This window comes from Pavona decussata, unplaced genomic scaffold, assembly GCF_977016875.1.
Source record: "Pavona decussata unplaced genomic scaffold, jaPavDecu1.1 SCAFFOLD_441, whole genome shotgun sequence".
In the NCBI taxonomy this organism is placed as follows: domain Eukaryota; kingdom Metazoa; phylum Cnidaria; class Anthozoa; order Scleractinia; family Agariciidae; genus Pavona; species Pavona decussata.
Genome location: NW_028145795.1, coordinates 120,802 through 132,265, shown reverse-complemented (window position 1 = coordinate 132,265; position 11,464 = coordinate 120,802).

Genomic DNA, 11,464 nt, shown 5'->3' with positions numbered 1-11,464 from the left:
CCAACACTTCCATTTTCTAAAAAGAAATAAAACAGGCTAACGTCATCACTCCCCGGGTCATCACGCAACGCGATGGGCCTTGTTTATTCATTAAACTCTCCCCTCTCCTACTCGAGATGTATTGTTCTGATTGTCTTCAACAAAAGCAGGCCAATCAAAATCCATTCTTGTCGCTTATATTGCGAGGGAGGGGACCCACTCACCCTTACCTGTGTGACGTCAACGCATCATTTGATTTCTTAATTAAAAGTGCATTAAATTGTCGCGCCATATTGTTTATAACATGTTCTGGACTCAAGTGTGCCGTTTTCAAACGGAAATTTCACCATTTTGAAGCGGCAAATCGAAAGAATAACTTCTAAGAAGCACTCGACATTTAAAACGGTGGAAATTGGTGAGTTCATGGCGAAGGAATCGTGCTTTGTTTGACAGTCTTAGACCACGACGCGAGACTGAAACGAGGTCATTGAGAAGCTTACGTTATCGTAATGGAATTCCACACATTTCCGGTGAAAGTCTGAGTCGCGTAACACACGGTAAACAACGTAACGCGATCGTCGTGACTCAAACTATTCCATTAGCAAGGATAGTTTTATCAATCGGCAAAGCATACAGTTGGAATAAATGAATCAGCCCCAGCATCACGCGTAATGCCAGTGTAGCAGGCATCTTGTTTGAGATTCGTATAGCATTCAGGGGACGCCATATTGGCGAACTGTAAGATGATTTCTTTTTACTGTTTTGAGATCGCGTTTGCTTATGATACAGTATAGGTTTTATTTCTACGACTGTTTTTTGCTTCGATGATTCCTACCGGAGTTCGGTAGGTCTTCTGGTTATGTCATAAGCTCGTTGAACCTCCGACTACAGTGTTTTCTTCGGTTATGGGTCGGTAAGTGCTTTTGCTATAAGTTTGCTTGTTCGAGATTTATATACCGTAATATTCAAAACTGGCAATCTTGGCCGTTTTTAAAGGCTTGTAATTATTTGTTTGAAGTTTTGAAGTGGATCGTTGAATCTTTTTCACTCGTGCGCTAGGCCCATACGAAAGGGGAAACGGTTGAAAGTGCAAGTCAGTGTATCACTGTATGGTACGACGTTGTAACAAGGACTACAGTGCAGCTTCATCTCGCCCAACGGATGATGTTAAAGACTTCGAAGAGCTGAAGAGATGCTTGCTCAAAGGTGCAGAAGACCGCACTTTTAACCACTCTTCAAATCAAAGGTTCCCTGTTTGGAGAAAGGTGTTTTTTCTGTTCCTCAGTCGCTTGTTCTCGTTGCCTTGATTAACTGCAGCTCTTTAATGAGCTCTTGTGAGTCTTGTGCAGTAAACAAACACAGGGCATATCATCTTCCACCATGTTGAAATTTTGAAGGTGAGAAATTACATGTTTTTGGCAAGATTTCCGCACAGCCCCATAGATTTATTATAATATTATTTATGTAATTGCAGATTTTGAAACTCAAACTTTCTTCATGTTGGTTCTTTACAAGAGGGTTGGTCAGTACAGTGTTGCATGTATAAGTGCATGTTATGCATGATCTGTGCAGAAATCTTTCCCCTTATTCGAATGCTTAGTAAAACGTGCGATATTATTGTTTGTATTGGGCCATTTCATTTATTATTTGCACCCCCCCCCCCCCATTGAAGGCTTCTGTGTCTACCCCTATCAAAAATATCTTTTGCTTTTGAAGACCCCTTCAGAAATTAAGATCAAAGTGCCGACACATTCCCCCTTGGGAAAAAAGAAAGAGTTTAAAGATACCAACATACATGCCCCCTCAGCTCAGAAATTACAAGTTTTTAAAGACCCCCCCTCCTCAGATTTCTCAGTCTTTCAATGGGGGAGGGGGGTGCAGATATTAAATGGGATGGTGGCCCATTGTGTCCTTTTCTTACTAGGAGCCATGCACTCAAATTCAACTTCAATCCCCCCCACCCCCCAAAATGCCCCATCAAAAGTACATTTTAGGTGCTTTATGTGCGACCATATTTTTTTTAACCATTGTTTGTAGCATCCTTCTATACAGAACTGCAAAATTAATAATCTTTCTTCCTTGACAACCAAGTCACCATTTTGGTTGGACAAAACAGGGATGTCATCCGACTCTGTCATGTTTAATTTGAGTTTCTCCTTCTTTAAAAACTGCACAAACATGAACATGGTTCTAACAATGGCATTAAACATTTTTCTGAAATAATCTCTTATTCAATTTGTCCAGACATGATGTCAAACCACTAGCAAGTTTTCACCAGAGACCTCATGAGCGAATTTGAACCAAACATTGTCCGATGACATACTGTTGTTTGTAGCAATGAATATAACTTGTTCCTCGATCAGCAGACAGTTCGGTGTATGCAATATAGCTTTTATTTGGTAACCATAGAAATATAACAAATTTTGATAACAAAACCTCAGATCACATTTGACCTCTTCATTTTGTGATTAATTAGTACAGTTTACTAGTGCTTTTTACATGAAATTTGGTGTTATGGTATTATTAGGAACACGAGAAAGTAAATAGATTATCTCTTCATTGCTCATTTCACCAGATCTTGTCTTTTAGTTTCAAGTTCAAGTTCAATATTATTCAAAAATCCAACCAAGAAAAACAAGGAATTAGACTGGCTGGCAAGTAGCCAGTGCTAATAATCTAGGCGAGCCAGACTTACAACTGTTACAGGATAAATTTCAGTATAGTCATTTTCATTTGCCAAAATATCAAGAGAAGCCTTCAAATTTCTCCTTTGAATACTTTTTTAGGTGTGTTTCTTGACCGCTATCTCTTGTTTCTTTGTTTCTGGCTCTTATTTTGTTTTACAGCCACTCGCAAACAAATGCACAGTTTTGTCCTTTGAAATTGTGTAATTTAAGCAGCGCACTCTTGCCAGATTTTGCCAGATGCAAGTGCTGGAATTAGGCTACATGTAAACTTTCAAATTCCCCACCCGTGCCTTGTGAAGGTCAAATTTCCGACCTCCAGGAAGCCTTTGATTACAAAATTCACTTAACCCCCCAAATCATAAATGTTCCAATGGAGTCCACTGCTGAAACGTTAGATTGTCAATGAATGGTTAGTAATGAACTTCTTAGTTCCATGTAATAAGTGCTACATAAAACTGGTGGAACTACAGTCATTATTTCTCCATGGCTGATTAGTAGACTATTTGTCTTGACATTCAAAGGTCAGGTCTTTGGTCAGGTCCTTTTTTCAGGCTGTACATGTACTTTTCAACTGCAAGTTGCTTTATATTTGTGAGGGTTGGTCTTAATTACATTTCACCTCACCCTGGAGAACTTTACGTAGGCATATGATTTAATTCTTAATCTAGTGCATTGTCACTTGACAGTAACATATTATACACTTAATGTATGGTCCCGAGGGAAAACAAAACTAAGTAGTTTCCCGAGGGACCATACATTAAGTGCTTTGTTATATATTTAGACTTTCCCTTTGACAATCATAGCAAAACAAACAACTGAGAGGGCAACAACTGCGGAATTGTTTCCCTGTTGGGATACATTTGTATTTGATCAGCGGCATGGGACCAAGAATCAACCAATCACAGTGCTTGTTTATTGAGTAAAAGTCTAGGTATATAACAATGTGCATTAGTTATCATGTTACCCTGAAATATTTATTTACAGGCAGTATTTTCCTAAATACATTTTTATTGTGTTTACAAAGAGATGAGGATATACCCATTGGCATGGAAATAAGGGTGCAGGGAACTAATGCACTCTTGAAATGAATTTTCCAATTTTTTTGTTACAATTCTGATCTATTGTTTGGGATCTGAATTACTGGATTACAGTATGAATTTCTTGTGTCCCATCCTTTTTGTGAAATATTGGTGTAGTTAATTTTCTGCAACTCAAGTTCTTCAAAGTTTTTGTTCCAAATTAAGTTTGTTTGTATAGTTACCCATGACATATGGGAGTGCATGTGTACCAGCAAACTCACAATAATTATTATTGCCACAAAGAGGGAAATAAAAAAATTTTCATGACTGCACTGTACTGTAAAACTGTGGGAAATCATGAAATGTTTTTTGTCATCAAGTATCTTCATCTGCACTCTAGTTTAATGGAAGTGTTAAGTAGTATTTCCAAAGTGACCCCAATGCAGAGAATGACCACATAGACATTTGTGCTTCCCTTTACTAATTTGGTGTCTTCACATTTTCATAATTTTGGACTGTTACACTTTTTCACTCCATCATAGACAATGAATACCTAAGCTCTTACGCCAAAACGTCTTTCAGTGTTTTTTTTTTTTTTTTTACAAAATGTTTGCTTTTTAACGTTTTTTAAACCAATGTCAAACCATTTTACATATCTCAGTTGATTATTGTTTGTATTCTTTCTATAGGAACTTGAGTCCATGGATGCGCTATTTGGCTGTAAAATATCTGCTGGAAAGAGCATAAGAAGTCCTCCTTTGGGTGCTATCCTTTCTGGCGTCGAGAAAACTGTTGAACTTTGTGGAACAATATCCATCAAAAAGTGGCAGAACTGTACCGGAAGTATGATGAATCCTTATACAGGCGAAATTTTTGGAATCTTGAAGTCCCACAACAGTTACGAATCCTCGCAGAAATCTGCAAATGGTTAAACTTGGCAGTAAACCATCAAGCAGTACATTTCCCACTGTTCCTTACGGTCTTCATCCTGGCCAGTCCAGCCTCTGAAATGCTCCTTCAGTGAACTATCAAGCAAGACATTTCAAGACTGTTTAAAACAGTCAAAACTCAAGCAACCCAAATACTCCTCTAGTGAACTATCAAGCAACACATTTCCCACTGTTCCTGACAGTCTTCATCGTTGCTACTCTAGCCTCTCAAATGCCCCTCCAGTGAACTATGAAGTAAGAAATTTTCCTCCGTTCCTTGCAGTCTTCAGCATTTATCCTGGCAACAATGAGTCGGGGTGGTTACCCGATGATACCCCCTGTTTAACAGGCTAATACCTTTGACTAAATGAAAGTTAAAGGGGGGACCAGGAAACCAATCCCATCTCCACACATCTTCAAACCCAAGTCTACCACACAACTCTCCCTATGGTGGCAATCTTGGAATATTTCTAAAGGGGTTAACCTATGAATAAATGTAGTCACTTAACTTCTTTACTAATTTTTTCCTAGTCTCTTGCACTTTTTATTTATTCCAGACAATAACAATATAACAATAAGTATTTCCTTTCTATAAATACCTTCTTTTTTATCTAACCCACGCATATCTTTGAAGTTCTTCAAAAAGGACGAAAACAGTCGGGCCATCAACAAAAATGACTGTTATATAATAACAGCCAGTTTTGCCACTTATCACCATACCTTACCCTGCTGCCACCCTCACAATATACATGTAGGCCCTTGCAATGCCATCTTCAAGTAAGACCTTCGTAAATCTTAATCTCTTTGATTGACAGGCATTTGACCTAACCCAACCCTAACCCCCCAAAAAGCATTGTGGTTAAAAGCCAAAACCTCAGGAAAAATACATGAAATCTTAATTATGTGACAATGCCTATGAAGGTCAGGGGTAGAACATCGCACACGCAAATACCATGAAAATCTTTATTAACAATAAAGCAATACAAGAAAAAACAAATGAATAGAAAAATACAAGATGGCCGCCAAAAGAAAGAAGAAATTTTAAAATGTGAAAATTTTTCTTATGAGCTTGCACACCAATATAAATATGATTCCCATAACGAAAAAAATGTAACAGAACACATAAGAAACCTCTTAAAATTACGAAAATATTCAACTTTCAAAAAAATTGTTGGCACATCAACATTCTTCGAACCCTAACCCTAGGTAAAGACCACGCAATACAAGCTTCCCAGCAGAAAATTGTACACCAAAAAATCTGGTACGTTCAAGGTTTTACATCACAACCCCAGGTACAATATCACATTCATAATGGATTGTTTGTTGGACACAGGCTACCCTAAATTCCTCTTTTAAGCACAATTGTCCATACAGATGTATATCTTATACTTTAATAATACTTAATGATAATACTTTATTTACACACGTGACACCAAGGAGCTCCTCAGTGCTTGTTAAGGCATGCACGTGTGTACAAATATAAAGTAATAAAATTGTACAAATGTAAAAGAATAAGATTAATCAGTTAATCAATAAACACTACCGAAATACTAACTAGTAATTAATCTATATACAAAATTTACAAACTTCAAAAATTTTCAATTCTCCACGCTTCAAGTCATATGAACTTTAAGAGCCCGCCTAAAAGATACAATGTCTTCAGTTTCTCTAACCATTGGAGGTAGCGCATTCCAAAGATTACTGACCAAAAAGGTAAAAGATCGATGCATACAGTCCAAATTAAATGGGGGAACTTCCAACCTTCTGCTGATCCCACGTAAATTGAAAGAGGGATGAATTCACGGCCTTCGCGGACTTATTACTTTCCGCACTTTACAACACCCCAAAATGCCCGTTTTATGCAAAATCGACCATATGTCTTGGATGAGGGGTAAATTCACGGCATTCGCGGGGTGAGTTTCACTTATTACTAAACCCACTTTACATCACCCCAAAATGCCCCTTTTATCCAAAATTGACCATAAATCTTGGATGAGAAGTGAATTTATGGCATTCCGATGTGAGTTTGACTTATTACTTTCCGCGCTTTACATCACCTAAAATATCCGTTTTATTCAAATTCTCCATATATTTTGGTCGTGGGATGAATTCACGGCATTCGCAAGGTGAGTTTGACTTATTACTTAACCCACTTTACATCACCCCAAAATGTCCGTTTTACGCACAATTGTCCATATATCTTGGATGAGGGGTAAATTCACGGCATTCGCGGGGTGAGTTTCAATTATTACTTAACCCACTTTACATCACTCTAAATGCCCGTTTTATGCACAATTGTCCATATATCGTGGATGAGGGGTGAATTCACGGCATTCGCGGGGTGAGTTTGACTTATTAATTAACCCACTTTACATCACTCTAAATGCCCGTTTTATGCACAATTGTCCATATATCTTGGATGAGGGGTGAATTCACGGCATTCGCGGGGTGAGTTTCATTTATTACTTAACCCACTTTACATCACTCTAAATGCCCGTTTTATGCACAATTGTCCATATATCGTGGATGAGGGGTAAATTCACGGCATTCGCGGGGTGAGTTTCACTTATTACTTAACCCACTTTACATCACCCCAAAATGCCCGTTTTTCGCAAAACTGACCATATATCTTGGATGAGGGGTGAATTCACGGCATTCGCGGGGTGAGTTTCACTTATTACTTAACCCACTTTACATCACCCCAAAATGTCCGTTTTACGCACAATTGACCATATATCTTGGATGAGGGATGAATTCACGGCATTCGCGGGGTGAGTTTCATTTATTACTTAACCCACTTTACATCACCCCAAAATGTCCGTTTTACGCACAATTGACCATATATCTTGGATGAGGGATGAATTCACGGCATTCGCGGGGTGAGTTTCATTTATTACTTAACCCACTTTACATCACCCCAAAATGTCCGTTTTACGCACAATTGTCCATATATCTTGGATGAGGGGTGAATTCACGGCATTCGCGGGGCCGAGTTTCATTTATTATTTAACCCACTTTACATCACCCCAAAATGTCCGTTTTACGCACAATTGTCCATATATCTTGGATGAGGGGTGAATTCACGGCATTCGCGGGGTGAGTTTCATTTATTACTTAACCCACTTTACATCACCCCAAAATGTCCGTTTTACGCACAATTGACCATATATCTTGGATGAGGGGTGAATTCACGGCATTCGCGGGGTGTGTTTGACTTATTACTTAACCCACTTTACATCACCCCAAAATGTCCGTTTTACGCACAATTGACCATATATCTTGGATGAGGGATGAATTCACGGCATTCGCGGGGTGAGTTTCATTTATTACTTAACCCACTTTACATCACCCCAAAATGCCCGTTTTACGCACAATGCAATTGACCATATATCTTGGATGAGGGGTGAATTCACGGCATTCGCGGGGTGAGTTTCATTTATTACTTAACCCACTTTACATCACCCTAAAATGTCCGTTTTACGCACAATTGACCATATATCTTGGATGAGGGGTGAATTTACGGCATTCGCGGGGTGAGTTTCACTTATTACTTAACCCACGTTACATCACTGTAAATGCCCGTTTTATGCACAATTGTCCATATATCGTGGATGAGGGGTGAATTCACAGCATTCGCGGGTTGAGTTTGAGTCATTACTTAACCCACTTTACATCACCCTAAATCTCCTTTTATTAAAAACAATGATCTCGCTTTGCATCTGAAAAAATAGTTGTTTTACAGGAAAATTGCTCCACCGTCACGGGGATTTGTTAATATTTCAAATAACAGAAATGCTCGTGGATGTGTTAACAGTAACTTAACAAAAATGACCCAGATTTAACACTATAGTGTACCAACTCTCTCTGGGGTCCTTTTTCTATAGACGGACTGGGTCGGGATAACTCAAAACTTATACTATTGCATTTTAACAAAAAATAAATAAATAAATGAATGAAAAATAATCAATAAATCGTCGTCTTCATCGTTTTCTCTTTGGCGATCCACTTGTGCCCAGCAAACGTGACATATATGAAAAAATAAAAAATAAAAATAAAATAATTAGATGTGGTCCAAAGCCCTTAGACTTGTACCGTAAAGTTCCGATAGTAGCGACCCCCGTTACTTTCGGAATTAGCAGCCTTTGGGCTCGCTACTTTTCGGGGAGTCGTTACTTTCGGGGAGCAAAAACCACAAAGCAAAGGTAGCGCTAGCTTTTTTTTTCCGAAACTAAAAATAATATGATTCTTACAGGGCGCAAACAACAGACAGAATAAAGACCATTCTGACGCAAGCGTGCCGGACGACATTCGGGCTTGCAACTCTAGGTGCAACGAGCAAGATTCAACCACTGGATGTTGCATTCAATGCTGAATTTAAGAAGAATGTTGACAGACTCACTACGGAACATTTGTTCGCAAGGTCCAGAGCTATTTATGAGTGGAAAAATAAGCGCTGGTGATCGGTGTGCTTTTCACGACTGGGTGGACACGGCATGACAAAGAGATCTCGTGTCGGCTGAAAGACAGAGTTATCCGTTCATTTGTGAAATGTGGTCATGGTCAGTAGTAGGGACAGTGAAATTAGCATCGATGGTCTACCGGACTACCGCATGAATGAATCAGCCGATTTAGAGGAAACCGAATTCTTCTCTGACTTAGGGGAGAAAAGCTAAACTCAGTGCTTTTAGTCCATGACATATCAATGCGTTTTATACTGCAGTATATAGAGTTTTGACTTTTAATTTGAAGAAACATTCCTGTTGTTAACGCGAAATTTTACCAGTTAAGTTATCACATTGCGCCATCGATAAGTGAACTGATGTCAACGACGAATGATGCATGGCTTAAGGCTTTCCCTTGTTTTAAAGTGCCTTATCGTGATCATTTTGTCAATGCATGAAGATATTAGTTTTGTATCCATGGTTTAATGATGATATAATTCAGGCTCGAAGGGACAGGAGGAAGGCGAGAGAAGATGAAAGACAAGTGGACTCCCATCGGATCTAGTAGTCAGTTTAAAGTTAAGAGGAATTATGTTATACATCTGATGAACGAAGCTAGATGTCCTTATTACAGGCAATTTATTGATAAAAATAGTTCGGACCAATCAAAGCTGTTCCGGGCTAGTAAGAGTCTATTAAATCTTCTAGCGGACAAGTCTCTTCCAACTCATCAGTACCAACGCCTCTGTTCTCGCAAATGAGATGGGTGTGCCCTGGAACCCTTCCCGTCATCCGTCTTGTTGCTTTGTACTGAGGAGTTACTTCATGTGATTAGTAGGATGGCCGGAACATATCATTAGAGCATGGTTACTTCGCTGACGAATGGAAAAAGGCATTAGTACATCCCCTGCTCAAAACATCTGGTCTGCAATTGATAAACAAGAACTTCCGGCCTGTGAGTAACCTACAGTTCACGACCAAACTTACAGAGAAGGTGGTTGCCCACAATTACAGGAGCACATGCAAGTAAAAAAATTAAAAAATTGTTTATTTAAAAAAATAAAAAAACAAATTGGAAAAAACTTTAAAAAATTTATTAGAAGCCACAAAGTTTTGACGTTACTTTCGGGGGGTCGTTGCCTTCGGAGGGTATCGGAACGTTACGGTATGTTGTGGGCCATCCAGGCACTGGAGATGTTTTGCGCATCGGGTCCACGATTATGTAGGTGTTGTCTAGTAAAACGTTCCACACAAATTAAGGGCTAAAATGATTCATTTTTGATCGTAAGCAGCACTACGTTTATTTCCGACGAAAAATTGATAAAATTTCGCAACTTCGTGAAACGGCTTCTCAGTCCAGCCTAGCCAATACAAATTTACCCGGTCATCGTATACGATGGCTTGCGGGAATATATTTAGAGATGGTTTGCGGAGCAAAATAAGGGTTAAAATAATTTAGTTTTGATCGTAAGCAGCACTACGTTTATCTCCGACGAAAAATTGATCAAATTTTGCAACTTCGTGAAACGGCTTCTCAGTCCAGCCTAGCCAATACAAATTTACCCGGTCATCGTATACGATGGGTTACGGGAATATATTTAGAGATGGTTTGCGGAGCAAAATAAGGGTTAAAATGATTTAGTTTTGATTGTAAGCAGCACTACGTTTATCTCCGACGTAAAATTGATCAAATTTCGCAACTTCGTGAAACGGCTGTAGCCAATACAAATTTACCCGGTCATCGTATACGATGGGTTACGGGAATATATTTATAGATGGTTTGCGGAGCAAAATAAGGGCTAAAATGATTTAGTTTTGATCGTAAGCAGCACTACGTTTATTTCCGACGTAAAATTGATCAAATTTCACAACTTCGTTTATAAGGGCCAGCAGAGAGATGCGAGAAATAATCGACTCTCGTTGTGCGCACAAATTACAAACCTACTGAAACGTTTCAGTGCACAATTTACAGCAGTTGGCACCCAGCAGGTATTACAAAATCTACAAAAGGGTTTGTGAAAGAAGAAGCACATAATACACGAAGTGTAATACAAATTTACCCGGTCATCGTATACGATGGCTCGCGGGAATATATTTAGAGATGGTTTGCGGAGCAAAATAAGGGTTAAAATGATTTAGTTTTGATTGTAAGCAGCACTACGTTTATCTCCGACGTAAAATTGATCAAATTTCGCAACTTCGTGAAACGGCTTCTCAGTCCAGCGTAGCCAATACAAATTTACCCAGTCATCGTATACGATGGCTTGCGGGAATATATTTAGAGATGGTTTGCAGAGCAAAATAAGGGCTAAAATGATTTAGTTTTGATCGTAAGCAGCACTACGTTTATCTCCGACGAAAAATTGATCAAATTTTGCAACTTCGTGAAACGGCTTCTCAGTCCAGCC